General features: G+C 41.7%; 1 protein-coding gene across 1 annotated transcript in view; it reads left to right on the top strand.

Annotated features, from left to right (window-relative positions):
- The first annotated feature begins 11,650 nt into the window (after positions 1-11,650).
- Positions 11,651-19,385, top strand: part of brinp2 (bone morphogenetic protein/retinoic acid inducible neural-specific 2) — a 209,121-nt gene continuing 201,386 nt past the window's right edge. Inside the window, 1 exon segment of the mRNA XM_038718847.1 lies at positions 11,651-12,436. The gene's annotated coding sequence lies outside the window, so the exon portion shown is untranslated.

Here is a 19,385-nt window from a genome sequence, read left to right as displayed (position 1 = left end):
AGTGACTGAGACGGTGGAGAAGTGTGTACCTGAGAATCGGTAAAACGAAAATAAATCTTACTTGTTAGCTGGCTGCCCTGCCTTGCATCACTATAGGCTAGTATAAACAACAAAGGATATTAAATTGGGTCGTGTTAGGTGGTGAAGTAATGTGTAAAGCGATACAACTTAGCACTGGATAATGTCAGCAACTGCTCGCCATTAGCCGGCAAACTAACGTGACTCTCTCCATTACTCCAGCCATTCTGATGTTCACTGTTTTCACATGACATCATCTGAATCTCATTTCGTCTGATGGGCTTCGCACATAAAACTTTATTGTTATTTTTATCCTTACATTTCGTTAGCTGCAGGGTTATCGCTGTAATCGGAGGTAGGTTCGGGATTGCGCATTCAGCTAAATCCTTATCCGGTGCCTTCACGTTAAAAGCAGAATAGTGGCTGATGCAAGTGAGGTTACTCCCCATTGACAAAAAGGCAGTAAAAATTGAATTTGTGTGATTTAATACAAAAACTACATATAGCTTCTTTAATATGAAAATATCATTATTACTAATGGCTAACTGACAACTGAAGTGAATTGTTGGCTAAAGCGACATTTACATTTGCTTTCTTAGTGTAGTGTGATAACATTGCAACCATAAGAATCTGAATTTCAAGCTAGGAATATATCATTGTAAACTTTGATTGATCTCAATCTTTGACATATTTGTAATCCTTGCAGATCTGCCCCAATAATGTCTAGAGCTACCTCACTCTTCTTATGCATGCTATCAAACACACACACACACACACACACACACACACACACGTGCACGCACTAAAGAAGGAAAGTACACACAGTCAACACTCAAACACTCAAGTGTTGCCTGTTACCTTGAGCTGTTCATTTTGTATGTGCAGAATGAGTGGGACCTCAAACACTACTTGTACTCATGTACTGTACCGAAGAGCCAGGTTAATTGTTTGCTCACTTTGCAAACTTGTTCTGTGACAGCCATCAATGGAACAAGATTACAGGTTTACAAAAACAAAAAATTCCCAGAGCACAGCAACACAATGAGGTGCTGGTAGATAGCAGGATAAATCTATGAAAAATCAAAAACAAACTAGATTACAGGTTTGTTTCTGTAAATAATACTAAATAATACTATATTTTGTAGAGAAATCTTTTATATATTATATAAAATAATCCCCCTCTCACCCCTTGCGGGGTGGGATGTGCCGTCCTGAAGGCCCGGGTCCTCTACCAGAGGCCTGGGAGTTTGAGGGTTCTGCGTATTATCTTAACTGTTCCTAGGACTGCTCTCTTTTGGACAGAGACGTCTGATGTTTTACCTGGAATCTGCTGTAGCCACTCTCCCAGTTTGGGACTCACAGTCTCCAGTGCTCTGATTACCATTGGCACCACTGTTGCTCTTACTTTCCACATTTTCTAGCTCCTCTTTCAGCCCTTGGTATTTCTCAAGCTTCTTATGTTCCTTCTTCATGATGTTGCTGTCGCTTGGGATTGCCACATCTATCACTGCAGCCTTCTTCTGCTGTTTGCCGATCAACACGATGTCTGGTTGGTTAGCCATCACCAGTTTGTCAGCCTGGATCTTAGCTTGGTCATTCAAACTACCTTAGGAGGTGCCTTCCATTTTGACCTTGGGACTTCCAGCCCATAGTCACGGCAGATGTTCCTGTACACTATGCCAGCTACCTGGTTATGGTGTTCCATGTACGCACTTCCTGCCTGCATCTTACACCCTGCTGTTATGTGCTGTACTGTCTCAGAGGCATCCTTGCACAGTCTGCACCTGTGGTCCTGCCTGGTGTGATAGACCCCAGCCTCTATTGATCTTGTACTGAGTACCTGTTCTTGTACCGCCATGATTAATGCTTCTGTGCTGTCCTTTAGTCCAGCCTTTTCCAGCCACTGGTAGGATTTCTTGATATCAGCCACTTCTTCTATTTGTCTGTGGTACATGCCGTGCAGCGGCTTGTCTCTCCATGAAGGTTATTCATCTTCCTTGTCCTCACCCTCGGGTTTCTGCTGCCTGAGGTATTCACTAAGTCCTTCATCTTTGGGGGCCATCTTCCTGATGTACTCTTGGATCTTTGTCATTTCATCCTGGACAGTGGTCTTCACACTCACTAGCCCTCGGCCTCGGGTGCTAGATTTGGGGTGAAACCCTCCATGCATTGTGAGAAGCTTTCTTGTCTTGATGTCAGTGGCCTCTATCTTCTCCTTTGGCCAGTTTATTAGTTTATTATACCAGCGGGGCATCTGATGACTGGCAGGGTGTATGTGTTGATGGCTCGGATCTTGTTTTTCCCATTCAGCTGACTTTTCAGGACATGCCTTACTCTCTGTAGGTATTTGGCTGTGGCGGAGTTCCTTGCTGCTTCCTCATGGTTTCCGTTAGCCTGCGGCACCCCAAGGTATTTGTAGTTGTCCTGAATATCTGCAATGTGGCCTTCCGGTAGTTCAACCCCCTTGGTTCTGATCATTTTCCCTCTTTTTGTTACCATGCGACCACACTTGTCCATTCCGAAAGACATTCCAGTGTCGTTGCTGTAGATCCTGGTAGTGTGGATCAGTGATTTGATGTCTCGCTCATTTCTGGCATACAGCTTGATGTCATCCATGTAGAGAAGGTGGCTGATGGTTGTTCCACTTTGGAACTGGTATCCGTAGCCAGACTTTGTGATGATCTGGCTGAGGGGGTTCAGGCGACAACAGCAGCGGGGATAGTGCATCGCCTTGGTATATCCTGCACTTGATGGTGACTTGTGTAATTGGCTTTGAATTGGCTTCCAGACTTGTTTTCCACAGCCCCATTGAGTTCTTGATGAAGACTATTAGTGTCCTGTTGATCTTGTACATTTCCAAGCGTTCCAGTATCCATGTATGTGGCATTGAGTCGTAGGCTTTCTTGTAGTCAATCCAGGCGGTGCACAGATTGGTCTGCCGGGTCTTGCGAGTGACTGCTCTATTTAACAGTAGCTGGTATTACGGCCCATTCCCTTCTAGGCCCTGTCCATGTATTGAGCCATGTGCTACTCATCTTAGCCATTATGCTCATCTTAGCCGCTATGATGCCTGACAGGCACCTGCAGAGGCAGGTTATTGGCCGGTAGTTGGATGGGATTGTTCCCTGGGGATCCTTCATGATCAGGACTGTCCGTCCTTGGCTTGGGTTAACCATTCTGGGTGGGTCCCATCCATCAGCAGGTGGTTCATTTGTTCTGCCAGGCGTTCATGGAGTGCTGTTAGTTTCTTCAGCCAGTAGGTGTGGATCATGTCAGGGCCTGGTGCTGTCCAGCTCTTCATACCTGCCACTCTTTCTTGGATGTCTGCCGTTGTAATGGTTACTGGATTGGTTTTGTGGAATGCCTCTTTCTCCCATATGTTCTTCCAGTACTCTTCAGTCTCAGCCGTGTGTGGATCTGATCTTCTGATCTTCACTTTGGATGTTTTTTTGGAGAACATCCGGTTGATTCTCCTGGCTTCTTCTTCTCCCTTGTATCTCTTTAGGCGGGTAACCAAAGCGGTAACTCTTTGTTTGGTTGTCAGCTTGTTGTATTTCTTAGGTAGCCCCTTCCTTGCACCTTTCTGTAGCTCTGAGAGCTACCATCCATCCATCATCAACCACTTATCCTGCTTACAGGGTCGCGGGGAGCCAAACCCAGCTTACATCGGGCGAAAGGCGGGGTACACCCTGGACAGGTCGCCAGTCCATCGCAGGGATGGACAACCACTCACACTCACATCTAAGGACAATTTTGGAGACACCAATTAACCTAGCCTGAATTTCTTTGGACGGAAGCCAGAGCACCATGTGGACACGGGGAGAACATGCAAACTTCACACAGAAAGGTCAGGAGGAATTTTGGACCATTCCTCTTCACAAATCTGTTTCAGTTCAGCAATATTCTTGGGATGTGTGGTGTGAAATGCTCTCTTGAGGTCACGCCACAGCATCTCAGTCAGGTTAAGGTCAGGAGTCTGACTGGGCCACTCCAGAAGGATGTGTTTTCTTCTGCCATTCTGTTGTTGATTTACTTCTGTGCTTTGGGTCTTGTAGCATCACCCATCTCCTGCTGAGCAACTGGGGGACAGATGGCCTATACATTCTCCTGCAAAATGTCTTGATAAACTTTGGAATAAATTTTTCCGTAGATGATAGCAAACTGAAGCAGCAAATAGCCCCAAATCATGATGCCACCATACCTCACAATTGGGATGAGGTTTTGATGTTGTTGGTGTGCTGTGCCTTTTTTTTCTCCACACTTAGGGTTGTGTGTTCCTACCGAACAACTCAACTTTGTTTTATCTATCCACAGAATATTTTGCCAGTATTGCTGTGGAACATCTAGGAGTCGTCAACAGAGATGTAAGCATGTTCCAGAGATTTCTGTAAGTCTTCGGCTGACACTCTAGGATCCTTCTTAACCTCATTGAGCATTCTGCTCGGTGCGTGGTGTCATCTTTGCAGGACCGCCTCTCCTAGGGAGAGTAGCTTTTTCCATTTATAGACAGTTTGTCTTACTGTGGACATCAAGACTTTTAGAGATACTTCTGTAACCCTTTCCAACTTCATGCAAGTCAACAATTCTTAATCTTAGGTCTTCTCAGAGCGAGGAGAACTACCCACAGTTCTTCTGTGGATTTAGGCAGCCTGAGTTGCTTCTCTCTCTTCACGTAATAGCAGACAGACTCAATGATGTTGACATCAATGCTCTGTGTGGCCACAACATCACGTCCAGGACTCCTTGTTTTTCTTCATGCTGAAGATACAGTAGTTCTTAAATTATTTTTGCTGTATGTTTTGGGTCATTGTCATGCTGCAGAATAAATTTGGAGCCAATCAAATGCCTCCCTGATGGTACTGCATGATGGATTAGTATCTGCCTGTTTGTCTCAGCATTAAGGAGACCGTTAATTCTGACCAAATCCCCAACTTTGTTTGCAAAAATGCAATCCCAACCTTGCAAGAAATCTCTACCATGCGTCACTGTTGCCTGCAGACATTCTTGTCTGCTACAACCAAATATTTTAAATTTATCAGTCCAGAGCACCAACTGCCATCATATTTCTGTGCATAGTTGAGCCGTTTGGTCTTGTTTCCATGTAGGAGGTATAGCTTTTTGGTCCACCAGTCTGCCATGAAAGCCGCTTCTGACCAAACTTCTCTGTACAGTAGATGGGTGTACCAGGGTGCCACTGTTTTCTGCCAGTTCTGAGCTGATGGACATCTTCCTATTGTTAAGGGAAGTAAACATGATAGGTCTTTCATTAAGTTTCCTTTGCCGACCACTGTGTCCACAACATTGCCCATTTCTTTAAGCTCAGACAGCACATCTGGAAACCCCTGTCTGCCTTGTCTGGTGGAGACCACGCTGATGCTGTATAACTACCTTGTGTCTTGTTGCTGTGCTCAGTTTTGCCATGGTACATGACCTTTGACAGTAAACTGTCTTAGGCAACCTCACCTTGTTAACTGAGTTTATCTTCTCATAATCTGTGGATTATTTATTTATTTTTTTTAATAACTGAATGAATTTAATATTATACAGGAGAGAGGAAGACAGCAAATCATCACATATGAGAAGATAGGAGCAGCAGATATTACACATGTTTGCTTGATTATTTACTTAAACAATTAATCACTTATCAAAATCGTTGCAGATTGTCAATCGACAAATCAAGTAATTGATTAATCATTTCAGCACTCTCAAATTGGACATGGACCTACGCTTGTAATACATCTGGATGCATGAATAACCAAAAATATAGTAAAAAATCAAGATGGAGGGGGTTGCACAAAACATTACAGCCAAGCTGCTGTGACTAACGACAAACATACATTTCCCAGGGGGACCAAGAACCTTTTCAGGGACTAAGGAACTAATCCTGTGTTTCTAAATTAAGTTCCTGGGTATTTGCAGGGGGCACAAAAGTCCCTGCTGCAGGGGATGTACTCTCTGGAGATTGGTCAAACATAGCCATCGATGGCTGCTTCAACGGACTGCTTGTGTACGGCATCATTCATAAAACAGAGGAAAAACTCTCGTATCAATATCAGGACAAGGGTTGAACTTGGGCTTTGCAAAGTTGGGCTTTGTCTGTTAGTTTGATTGTCTGCTTCCTGACTTGATTAAAAAAGTGCGAGACAGAGAGACAGAGTGAACACGCTGACAACACAAGCAAACTAGAGTGAATGAGAGAGGGGGAGCGGTGGTGGTCGAGCGAACCAGAGAGTGAATGAGAGAGAACAGCAATGAGAGATCAAAATGAGTCAATTTATTTGCATATTGACTGGCAGTCAGGAATAGTTTTCAGTCTCATTTGTTCTTCTCCTCCTCCTTTTCATTCATGCATTCATTCATAATTTCTAACTCAAACATCAGAGTCATGCAGCAGTAAATACAAACACAGGGTGACTGTGTTGTTGTTTCTAATGTGTAAAACTAGCTATGCTGCCACCATATATATTATTTGACTAACCTTCATGGTTATCCAGAACAGGTTGAAACACACACAGTATGTTGTTGAATGTTGAAAAGTTACATCCTAGTTCATTGTTTTGTTCTTTAGTTGCTCTAGTTCCTAAATTTGGTTGAAAAGGGGCAACACAAGCCCATGCTCATACTGCTCGTCTATCATATATACCTATGCTCAGACACTGGGTTGGTGCGTTAAAGCTGATTAGGACAGTAAAGTAAATGCAAAGACACATTAAACACGTTTGATCCAGACACTCATATACAGCTACCATTATAGGCTACATTGCTGATGTCACTTAACTGGTCAATGCAAATTAAGATAGTTCCCACCTATTGCACAGAATGAAATCACTTAATAGTAAAAACCAATAGGGTGTCAGACAACAGGAAAGTTACATATAGGAATGGACACAATTTAGTTCACAGTTACAGTAAAGCTGAACGCTTTGACACCATGTTCCAACAGTTTTTTAAGATTGCTTGAAGACATTATTATTCTTCAAATATGCTGACCCCCATAGTATGCTTTCCTTGCGTTAGCTCATGGAATTAGCTCCTGTGTGTTGATATTTTTACAGACTGAAACTCATATTCTCATAATGCCCACACAATATTTTATCTTTGATTGTCAAAATTGAAAACTTTTCGTATTGACGCACAGTTAGGTGTCTGACTAAGATCGTTGCAGGGGGATATAGTCAAAATTAGGTCTGACTTCATTTCTGAACCGCTATACATATGCCAATATCTGTCAGTCTTTGGAGACATTCTCAGATTTCCCATTAATGCATTAAAATGGCACTTTTTTATGTATCCCACTTTGATCTGCATTTTTATTCAGGTTTTGGCATTTCAAACACAGCCATCAGAGATTCCCATATGTTAATCTATCACGGTATGAAATAAAAAGACATATCCTTAAGATGTGGTTATTATTCAATGCGTAAAAAATAATGTCCATGCTAGCCAGTATTTAACATCCCAGCACATACCAGGAAAAAAAGGCAAATAATAAAAAAAGAGAGATCAAGCTGAGCTACTGAGTGGGTGATGTACTTTCTAAGCCTCGAGACAAAAGAAATACATGTCCTGTGGATTTCAGTGAGCTGCTGTCATCCTCTTGCTCCTCTCCCATCACGGTCTACTGTTCTAGACGTCTCTACTTTAAGCCCTCATTTGTTTCAAGTGGGGGTGTGGAGGAATGGAGGTGTGACAAGAGCAGGAGCGAGACATAAAGAAGCACATTTGGCTTTCACAGTGATACAAAATGTAAAATGGTTTTGCACAATGCTCAACCTGCCAATAAAATGTTCTCCCCTAGCTGTCAGCGAGGACTTGACTCCGGTATGTGCACATTAAACTGAGGGGAGGGATGTACACTGAACAAAATTATAAACGCAGAACTTGTTTTTGCCCACATTCTTCATGAGCTGAACTCAAAGATCCAAGACTTTCTCTAGGTACACAAAAGGCCTATTTCTCTGAAATATTGTTCACAAATCTGGCAAAATCTGTGTTGCTGAGCACTTCTCCTTTGCCGAGATAATTCATCCACCTCACAGGTGTGGCATATCAAGATGCTGATCAGACAGCATGGGTATTGCACAGGTGTGCCTTAGGCTGGCCACAATAAAAGGCCAAATGGTGGTCACACCAGATACTGACTGGTTTCCGGACCCCCCCAAACAGTGAAACTGCACATTTTCAAGTGGCCTTTTATTTTGGCCAGCCTAAGGCACACCTGTCCAATACCCAGAACAATATTTGAGAGAAACAGACCTTTTGTGTACATAGAGAAAGTCTTAGGTCTTTGAATTCAGCCCATGATAAATGGGGGCAAAAAAAAGTGTTGCGCTTATAATTTTGTTCAGTGTAATTTGAAAACTCAGTTTGTACAATCAAATCTATAATTAAAGTGCTTTTAATAAACAGATTCGTCACCAATTCATCAGGAAGAACAAAGCACAAAACAACAAAAACAAACCTATTTTTGAAGACAGTGCCTGCAGCTTGTGTATGTGCACCTGTATACGTGCAGGCAGACATAAAAAACAGCGCCTGAATAGTTTTTCATTTTGAGCCGTGAATGTTTTGACAGAAACAAACTTTTAATTTACATTGTTTCTCTGCTCATCTGATCCCATTCAAGCTTGAGACTCCATCCAATATCCCACTGGCGTCCTCGTCCTTCTGAAGCTGCAAACCTTTGGGTGCATGCGGCAGGCATTCATTTATTTATTGCTCTGCCAAACAGGCCTAGACTGCGCCTCTGATGTTAGTCCATATGTAACTAACTTCCCTTCTGCTGGGCACATACCAGAAGCAAGTCTTTTTTCAACAGTATCAAAAATTATGGAGACTTTCATGCTAAATAGGAATGAGATGTATTACTGTTTAGGGAGTGAATGTTTCCATAGCACTAATTCCATCAGTACCACAGAGTCATGGTATACTAACCAATATGCAGTTTCCTATTAAACAGGAATATGTTTTTCATTCACAATTATTTTCAGTCGCGTTCACCCTACTGTTATTTTTTTTTCTGTTAAAGGGGCTATATGTAATTTTTTCATAGAAATGAATTATTAATAAATCAAATTTTCATTGCCGTATTGTCAGTGGGCTCAAAACCCACTTAGAATTGAGGCACACGCCTGTTTTCTCCGTTGCTTACATCAGCCACTATTCTGCATTTAATGTGAGGTCTCCAGGTCGGATTCAGCCATGTGCGCGCTCTCATACTACAGCGACAACACGGCAGCTAACGACATGCAGTCCACTAACACCATAAAATAACCGGCTCACAGCAAAACACAGGCTCCATGGAAGGATACAAAACAACAATGAAGGTTTGTGTACTGAAACCCACCAGACCAAACAGGTTCAGATGATGTCGAGTAAAAACACAGTGAACTTCAGAAAAGCTGGAGAAACACAAAGAAAATCACGTTAGCTCGCCAAGCAGTTTGCGAATGTTATCCAGTGCAAAGTTGTATCGCTCTCCACATTACTTCACCAAAAACGCGACCCATGTTACTATCCTGTGTGCCACTGGTATTATGTATAAGCAGCAGGCGGGCTAACGATGTAGCACGTCGGCTAAATGCATTAAATGTACCGTGATCATATAATGAGCATGGATTAGTTCAACCTGCAGCTGATAAAACTATTACTGTAACGTTGCAGTGGGAGTTTACATTGAGTTCCCAGCTCTGTCTGTCAATAGCCGCTGTCATTCTGCCTTTCTTCCAGGATGATTGTGCCAACATGCGGCCTACATGAAGTAACGGACGGCGCATTCCTCTGAGCCGGGAACGTTGAAGTAACAGAGCCTGAACATGCCCGAGTGAAAAGCCTGCATGCTGCTGTTTCTGTGTTTATTGCAGGATTTCTGTATGAAAGTGGTTGCGTTTCAGGTTATGTTCGCTCATGAGTTCAAGCGAGCACGCGTACGAGCACACGTCTGGTTGCAATCTTAAAACCGCACCGCTAGTGGCCGCTGGAAACTACATAATGCCCCTTTAACTTACTGTAAATATCCACTGGAGGGCTTTTAATGACAAACATTGATAATCATCAATTTCATTGATAGTCGTAGCCTTCCCCATTCACCACATCTCCTCTGCCATTATTCCCAAACTTGAACTACTTTACCATCTCCAACGCCAGATATCTCTCCTTCATCTAAGTCCTGTTTACAATGAATTCTATATCTTTAGTCATTCCCTGTCCGAGTCTTGCATTTGAGTCCAAATTGAGTTCGTAACAGTTACTTTACCTCTTAACATTATTATCAACATAGCGTTAACATTAACATAATATTAAATTAACATTAACATACTGTTCATTATCTATACCCTTTATGCAGGATCATGGGGTATACCTACATAACTACAGAAAATATTAATATAAAAGCACTGTGAATATAATGATTTAAATATTTTTAGAAGTCAGTACCATTTTTATTTATATATTGCAAAAATACAAACTTGTTTCATGGCAATGTCTACAACATACGTCTATCCTTACACCCTTGAAACTTGATGAGTGACTTGAAGTAGCTGCAGTTAGGTCACTGATACTTGCTTGAGAGATTTGTTGATGTGAACCTTAAAATAGCTGCAAATGGGTAGTTGCTGAGCCTGTGAAGATGTTCCCCAGGTGCCTTTCTAAATAAAATGCTGCCTAGCTTGCGGTGAGCATCTCACTCCTATATGGCAGCTAGTGATGAATGCTCCATGTGGCTCCGAGTTAACCAAGTTCATATTGAAACACTCCCTGGAGCGTCGCCATCAATCAAAGCCTCTCATGAGCTGTCAAGCGATTTTTGTCTGCAGCTAACATGTGCGGTTGCGCCATAACAATCGGAATATCCGGCCCACCTCATTTGCTCCCATTACAGAGGCTGCTCAGGCCGTTACTTATTTCCCTCCCGACGCCCCTGGGCAGCATATTCAACATGCACTCCGCTCTCCAGCCTCCCTTCAACCACTTACTTATTCATCACAGACTCACCAAGGAAGCTGCTTAGCTGACAGACACCAGATTTTTATAAAGAGTTGGAGACGGACAGACAAAAGTGTATGACTCTGCTCAGTAATGGGGGACACTGTCAGTATGAATTCAGTTTTGCCTGGAGTTAAAGCAGATTTGCAGCAGACAAATTTGGCTAAAGCACTGCGAGTGAATGAGAGGGTAAAAAAAGGAGGGAAACATTTTCACTTTCATTAGCCAGTCTGTCCCTTTGGGCTTAAACACATAAAGCTCAGTGCATGAACTGCCCCCTCACACACACACACACACACACACACAGTTTCTCTGCATCCCTTATACTGTTTCCCTGGCACACTCTCCCTCCTCTTTAACTTCTCTTTCATCCAACTTCTCTCATCTTCCTCTCCATCCTCTCCTCTCTCTCTCATCTAGGTTTATCTTCTGTTGCCCACTCTCTCCATCCTCTCGACTTCCTTCTATCCCTCTCTCTCCTCCTCTCCTCAGTGCGCATCATCGCAGCGCTCACCTCCTTCCCTCTCTTCCTTCTCTGCGGGTTCCAGCCAATCGTTGCCGAGAGAGGTGTGGTTTCACAACAGGAGGATGGACAGAGCTTGTTGGGGAGAGAGAGAGAGAGAGAGAGATAGAGAGAGAGAGGGGGGGAGAGGAGAGCGCTGGTGAGAAGAGGCGCTTCCCATTGCTACTTGGAGATACAACGCCAGGCTTGACACTGAGTGATGACCGAGGCGCAGAGAGACTCAGCAGACCGGGAATAAAAACGTGGAATAAAACACACACACAGAAAGGGGAGGAGGGTGCTCGGTTTGCGGATACCTGCGCGTCTCCGCTCCGGCCGCAGGTGCGCTACAATCCCTCTGAAGGGAGAGTTTTTTTGGTCCGGAGAGGGAAGTGAGAGAAGAAGATCTCCCATGGTTATTTTCCTTATCTTGCTCTTGTCTCATGTGTTTATCAGTCACTCTGAAAAAAATCATCTTTTTCAACGTCTGCAGCCACATTTCAACTGCACATCTTGACTCAAGATCTCAATTTGGAGCTTTTTAAATTCGCGCACTGTTCGCTTAAGACTGCTTTTAAACGCGGAGCACACTGGACAGAAGTCCCCTGAACTCAAAACTTGTGTCTTGTGACGCGAAACGGAGTCTTTCCATCTCATCCGTGTTTCTTTTAATGTGCGAATGAAGAGGACAATGCCTGGATTATTACATCCGCTGTTCCACCTGCCCCGGGGAGAAGGGGAAGAGTGAGGGAAGCAGAGCGCGAACGAGGGTAAAGAGGAGGAAGACAAGAAGAAGGAGGGAAGTCGGTGGTGTTTGGCTGCCGTCCACTAGTTCTTTAGCGCCTTTGCCGCTCTAGCTCTCCCACCTTGTTTTACTGGATACACTGACAAACATCAAGAGACGCGCGAGGAGGACCTGCGCTCACACCCTGGGTGAGTTTATGTGTGTATGTCCACGCTGGACTGAATTAAAAATAAGGGGCTATAAGAGTATAATGCTGTGCGTGCCAAGAGCCCTTTTTACGCGCAGTGCACTCTCGGCTTGATACGCACAAGACAATAATGCGGGTTCGGATGGTCAGATGCACATTGACATCGTTCAGGTCGTGACGCACCGATCCATCAGCAGAGGGTGAGGAAGAGCTGAGAATTTGAATTTAGATGAATCAGGTTGGAGGCTTATTTGGCAGCTTCCTCATGCACAGGGAGTAGGACGGCACTACGAATGTGTTCCTTGGAGTAAAAAATGAGTCCAAAAATGAACGTTGTGCAAAGAAGGTGCACCTACAGATGAATATTAGAGGTCACACGTGGGTCTTGAGCCTTCGGGCTCTTTTTCATATAGTTTTGTGCATAGTATTTGTATTTAAACGATTTAATACCTGTGGAGATGCTGTACTGCAGCCCTACAGTCTGACCATGCTGTGGAAGTGTGTGTGTTTGGGTGAGTGTGAATGAACATTGTTTTGCATTTGTGTATTTTTTGTGCATACTGTAACTTTGCAACATGTTGCATTTGTGTGCGTGTGTATGTGTGCGCGCCTCAACCTACTCCTTTCACATGAATTTACATTGAAACTGGAGCTGAATCTGACTTTAACCTCTACTTCATCTCACCAGTGCGTGTGTGTCCGTGTGTACACCACAATCTACTCCTTTCACATAATTTCACATATACACTGGCGCTGAATCAGACTTGTCCTTCAACCTCTACTTTATTTCATCTCACCAATGTGCATGTTTGTGTGCATGCTCCTGCTGTCTCTCCTACCTAATGAATATCTTCCTTCTGCCTCTCTCTCTGTCTGCCTGTGTGTGTGTGTGTGTGTGTGTGTCTGATATTGTTGCTCCATCACTCACCCTGAATGCCTGCTACGCACCCCACAATTTCTCACAAATTCTCTGAACCATGTAAGCACAACATTTACCTGTCAGCGACTTTGTCGAGACTACTGTATGTGGCCATAAGAAATCCTAGGAGAAGAGGAGCTGCTGCTCAGATTTATACTTAACAACCACTGCCACTGCCGGAGACCCGGGGTTGGAGAAGATGTCTTGTCAAACAAATCATGTAGGAGGGAGAAAAAGAAGCCCAAACCCAATGCAAACATTACATTACAGACACCCACATGCATCTGCAGAGTGCATTTGATAGCTCTTTCCATCCTCATGGTATATGTTTAAAGACGTGCTGACAATGTGGACATTTCTGTGAGATATATATATTCTGTGTGTAAATGAAAGACAGAGTGCATGACACACAGAGCTCTATTGACATGTTTACTGGCAGTGCGAGTGTACATCGATGTTGACATCATGAATGGAATGACGGTGAAGGACAATACTGAACGCTCGAGACTGTGATGAGTGTTTGGTGTTGATGAATGCAGGAGTGGCCATTATAGAACGTGTTCAGGTGGGCGTGAAGGAGTTTTTCAAATCAAACTGTAAAATACTCAAATACATAAAGCCCACAGTCGTGTCTTGTTGAAACTTTTCCATATCAAGCCTCCCCTGATATTCAAATGACACCCCAGTCATTTAGTATTACACTTCCACAGTTGGGAAAATCGAAGCACTAGAGGTGAATATAGCCTGACATTAATTGCCTTGGAGGTGTCAAACTCCAAAAATGCTGGATCCTGTATTTCTTAACCAACAGTATCTTTCTTTCTTTGATCCTCTCTGTCTGGTAAATGCCTCCTGTCTATAAGTTTTCTCTTTAAAAATATGTAGTCTGTAAACCTAAAACAAGATATACTGGTGATGTTACTTGATTCATTTTCTCAGAATTTACAAAAGCCACAAAAGAGGTGCAAAAAGTTATCATAGGAATTTCAAAACATGATATATATTTAATGTGTGATAAGCCTGATAAATCTTATTCTGCTGTGCCCTAGAGCTCCATTGTTGTCCAAAAACTGACATGTTCCTTCATTACCAAGGACACACTGGTGTAGTTTATTTTGACTCAATCTCGCATACACCTTTTTGTTGCCCCATTTTGTCTTGTTTGAGTAATGTTTACTAAAAACAACAGTACCCACCGGTTGTAAAAAAATTAAAAAATTAAAGAAACGGACATATTGTTGATTTTGGTCTTTTGGTGGAATTTGTTGTAAATAACAAATTAAGAATGCTGCTTGTATTTAAGAACTGTATATTTAAATGTATATATTTTAAAAATGGCTGTACGGGATAATAAAACACCAGTGTACAAGATTCAACAAACCCTACAGACTAGACAATGATAAGGGGAGGAATATACCTCCAGAATGGAGAAAATGTAACTATTGTGATTGCAGGAGGATCAGCCGTATCACAATACTAGAAAATAATTTTGCAATTAAAAACATCCACATAAGCAATGAACCTGTAAAGAAGGAACTTATTAAAAGAGAAGTTTACATTATTTCAAAATCTTATTTAAGATGGTTTGGAAACGAAACTGAGGAAATAAATCCCAATGAAGAAGCAGTTTTTCATAATTCCCACCTCTTTTTGGCCTTTCTGCCCTCTCACTACAAATGTGTCAGTACATTTGCATTATGCCTAGCATTCTTATTAAATCATTGCCCATCCCCACATGATATACACCAAAGACAGCATTAGGCAACACTGAGTAGAAGGGAACTCACTAGATTTTGTTGCTGTTGGTTTTCTTGATTCAGAATCATAAAGCAGTTTAGTTTCTGCGGTGATATCCACAGTAGGTGGAATGGAATCTATAATTCACCAGTCATCTTTATGCATTCTTTCAGTGTAGGAACATTTCAGCAAGGCAATGAAATAACAGCAAAAGTACACTGCTTCTCATTTTGCTTAGGTGCCTTGTGGAATCCATTTAAAGGCCCCAGGTGTCCCCCACACTCTACTTTTGGAAGATAAGTGTGCAAAATGTACATTCCTCTGTATGGATTAGTTTATATGCTTATGGTATCCTACAGCTGAAATAGATGGGCCTCCACAGACACATCTCATAGCTAACAACTCCAGATAAGACCTCTTACAGATGTCAGTTAGATTTTTCTCAGTAATATAGTGTAGTTGTGTGGATTTTTCTAGCTTTCTCACTTAAAAATGTTTTCATAGCGAGGTGGCGTCACTGTTTTGTTGAAGCTTTTTTCTCCTAAAACAAAACTTCAGATGAAATAAATTTCCCTTTAAACCAAAACCGATAAAAAGGTGCAGCATTTCTCTGAATCTACTGGAAGCAGCTGTGGTTTATGAGATATTTCCCCATCCCAAAACAGTCAGATGGTGTACAATTGCAGGGGTCCAGTGACAGATAAGATAATATCCCTTCTTCAGTATTGTCCTTCTCTCAATGAAAAATGTATTCGATTGCTCATATTAGCTCTTATTTCTCCCATTTATTTTCCCTCCACATTATCTCGTACAGTATCAGCCAAGGTTGCATATTTTCAGGATACTATGTCTCTGACCGTTGCTCTGCTTCATAAGAGATCTAAAAATCGGAGCTGGATCCACTGTTGCTCTCATTGTGAGTCACTCTGCAGAAAAGTGCACCAGCTAAATGCGTGTATATGCATGTACTCGGCGTGTGTGCTCTTCAGAGATTGACTAGTGCATGCGATATGGCTGTGCCCTTCAAACTGCAAGGGGGGGGGTGCTGAAAATGCAGCCTTTTCAACGATCCATACACAGTAGCGGGCTTTCAGATTGCCACCAGTCTCATCTTACAGCTAAGTGGTACTGTGGACACATTTAAGTATAGTTGACATTTATAGTGTTCTTTCAGTGGTTATTAATTATCAGTCAACTGACGGAAAACTAATTGACAATTTTGACAGATATACAAAGATATATAGCACTTTCACTCTATAGATGAACCTACCCTCAGTAGCTGGTTAGCCGTGTTAACAAACACACATTGTCGTTTTGTTGTTATGTTGTTTTTTTTGTACACGAGATGTTGGTAGGTGATTTTTTTTTTTTTTGGCTGAAACCAGGCTAGCAGTTTTCCCTGTTTCCAGTCTTTGTTTTAAGCTAAGTTAACCGACTGCTGGCTGTAGCCTTATCACACAGAGATGACAGTAGTATTGATCGCCTTATCTAGCGCTAGGCACATAAGCATATTCTCTAAAATGTCATTGTATTAATCATTCGTTTAGCAAAAATACCATACATTCAAGCTCAAAATGACGATAGGCTCCTCTCTCCTTCAATTATTATGATTTTGAATCTCTTTTGGTATTTGTAATTGGCAATCCAGTTCGGTACGAAAAGCACAATGAAGATGAGGTTTTGGTCCATGGGAATGTGTGATGAGCACTTTTGACAATTTTCAGACCCATTTATTGGAGAAAAAAAAACAACACATATCAAATAATGAATATAAACATTAGTTGAAGCCCCTGCTTAACCTTTTACCACTTCCTGGAACCCACAGTACTGTGGAGCCCTAAAGACCATGTGATTGGCTGGTAGATGAAGGGGTGGGAATAGTGAAAACTTTCATAAGAAGTCACATTTTGACACAAAAGTTGGTATGAAATAAAACTGTCATTGGGGAAAAATGCCATTATGAAATAAAACAGACTTTTGAAACATTTTTAAATAAGAAATAACCTTATTGAAATAAAGAATAAAGTGGCAACTGAACGAATGATGAAATAACGGTAATAAGTTTGCATAATGTATTTAATTCATTAACACATGTCAGGTTTATTTACTTGCACAATTTATTCATATAATTATTTATTCCATACAAGTCTGGTAGTATTATGAAAGTATAATTAACAACGTTAAAATAAATAGTGTTATGTATTAATAGATTGGAGTCTTTTCCGTCATAATGGTTATTTTCATTAAAGAAAGGCACTGCCATAAAAATAAGCCAGGTACGATGCACAGCAAAAACTACATGAGCCTCTAAAGCAAGCGCCCCCCTAAATGAGGGTAAGCGTTATAGAGTTAAAGCTACACAGGGCTTAGTGTGTGCCTCTCAGGTTTATATTAAGTAATCGTAGCTGAAACTAGTTGGACGGAACCCAGTAACCTGCCAACTAATTCAATAGCCCTGCATCAATTCTAGCTTCATGAAGGTTACAATGATCTGTTTAAGAGAGTGTATTGTGCATATGTGCTCTTGTCTATGATGGATATGATATTTTAACCTGTTTGTGAACCTTGTAGGAAGGTTCACCTGCAGCCCTACAGATATTGATGGTCCACATGATGTTTTTATGTACAGCATGTATGTGGTGGTGAAAAATCTTTAAGCAATGTTCTCATGCTGGAATAGGAAGGCGTTTCTGTGCAATGTTGTCCTGGAGTAATTGATTATTGATTCATAGGGGTACAATATCATTGTATCTCTGTGCACTAATATAGTTTGTTGAAGACACTGAGGGCAGAGCTGCCTGCACCCCTGTGAGATATAGACTCAACAGTAGGCTGTATTTTCTCTATTGTCTGTCACAACTGAATCTGCTGCAGGTTCCAACACACACTGTGTCGACACTGTGTTGACTGAATGTTGTACAAAAGTCTGTCAGATTATAGGTTTCAGTTATAACCATCAATTAAACAATGAGATAAAATAAGTAACTTGTCTTCCCTTAAAATACATGTTGTCATATAAATTGAATTAGGCTCATATTATGAAGAATTCATCAAACTGTACTTGACAATAAAAAGTGGGTCAATTAAAGTACCTTTGCTTTGTTGTCTCCAGTGCTAATGATCATTTCACTTTTACTTTTCATCACTGTCCAAGGTTCTGATCCTGTGACCCCCATGATGAGGCGATGCGGTGTTAACGAGATTTGTAATTAAAAACATCAATGTGTTTTTTGGACGCTTTGTTCCCGGGGTATTGTGCCATTTTTTATGTTGGTCATCTCTGTGCTGATATGAGGCTGTGGGTCAGTTGCCAATTTATGCTGGTGTGAGGGAGCAGGGTTGAGTGGAATACCTATTCACACAATACTGCCTGAGAAATGTTCCCCATTTAATTTTCTCCAAGTTGCCTGGTTATGCAATTCAAGCATCATGTAATTGGTTTATGACTTTCAGATATCTGATCTCATATGGGCTACAATATTATCTTATGTAATTCATATTTATTGTTATAATTTTGAATCCGTAGCGATAGAAAAATTGCGGGATGCCTGTGTCTATTTGGATCATTCAGCTACAGTGCCTGTAGTAACAACTATTTGTCACTCAGCTGTGCGTGAAAGTGCTTGCCGGTCAATCGGGTGAGAGTGCATGCTGCACCCAGCTTTCTCTCTCTCTCTCTCTCTCTCTCTCTCTCTCTCTTCTGCACGTCAACCAGCACTGAACTTTAATTTACAGGCAGAAAAATATCAAGAAGGCTGGGTAAGGTCTCGCAATAATAATGTTCGTACTGCCCCTAACAGCCTTCACTCTTCTTCCACCAGATGTTGGAACCTGGCTGTGGGGATTTGCTCCCATTTAGCCAAATGTTCATTAGTGAGGTTCAACACTGATGTTATGGCAATATGGTCTGGCGCACAGTCATTGTCTGGACTGAAAAAGAAACCCTTTGGTCTCTGGGAAGATGGGATGGCTATTTGTCACTATTTTTATACATTTATGGAGATTAAAATTGGAGTAAAACTACAATACACAGCTAATATAACCAGTTGAATGTGACAAGATATGTTTGGGTTCTTTTGGGTGAACTGAACCTATAGATACAGTATATACTTTTTTTTAATCTAAAAAGTGAAAAATTACCATCAGAAGTTCCCAGAGCCCAACTTGGCATAATATATTTTTTTGGATTTGTCTGAAATGCTCAAATGTATTCATTTTCCAATCATATTAAACAGAGAATAGCTGCAAATCATCAGACTAAAAATAGTGGCACCAGATAATGTTTGGCATTTTT

This window comes from Micropterus salmoides, unplaced genomic scaffold, assembly GCF_014851395.1.
Source record: "Micropterus salmoides isolate LMB-PRFRI ecotype aquatic unplaced genomic scaffold, ASM1485139v1 Ms_hic_scaffold_14, whole genome shotgun sequence".
In the NCBI taxonomy this organism is placed as follows: Eukaryota; Metazoa; Chordata; class Actinopteri; order Centrarchiformes; family Centrarchidae; genus Micropterus; species Micropterus salmoides.
The sequence above is the reverse complement of the archived record's forward strand: the minus strand, read 5'-3'. Positions and strand labels throughout refer to the sequence as shown.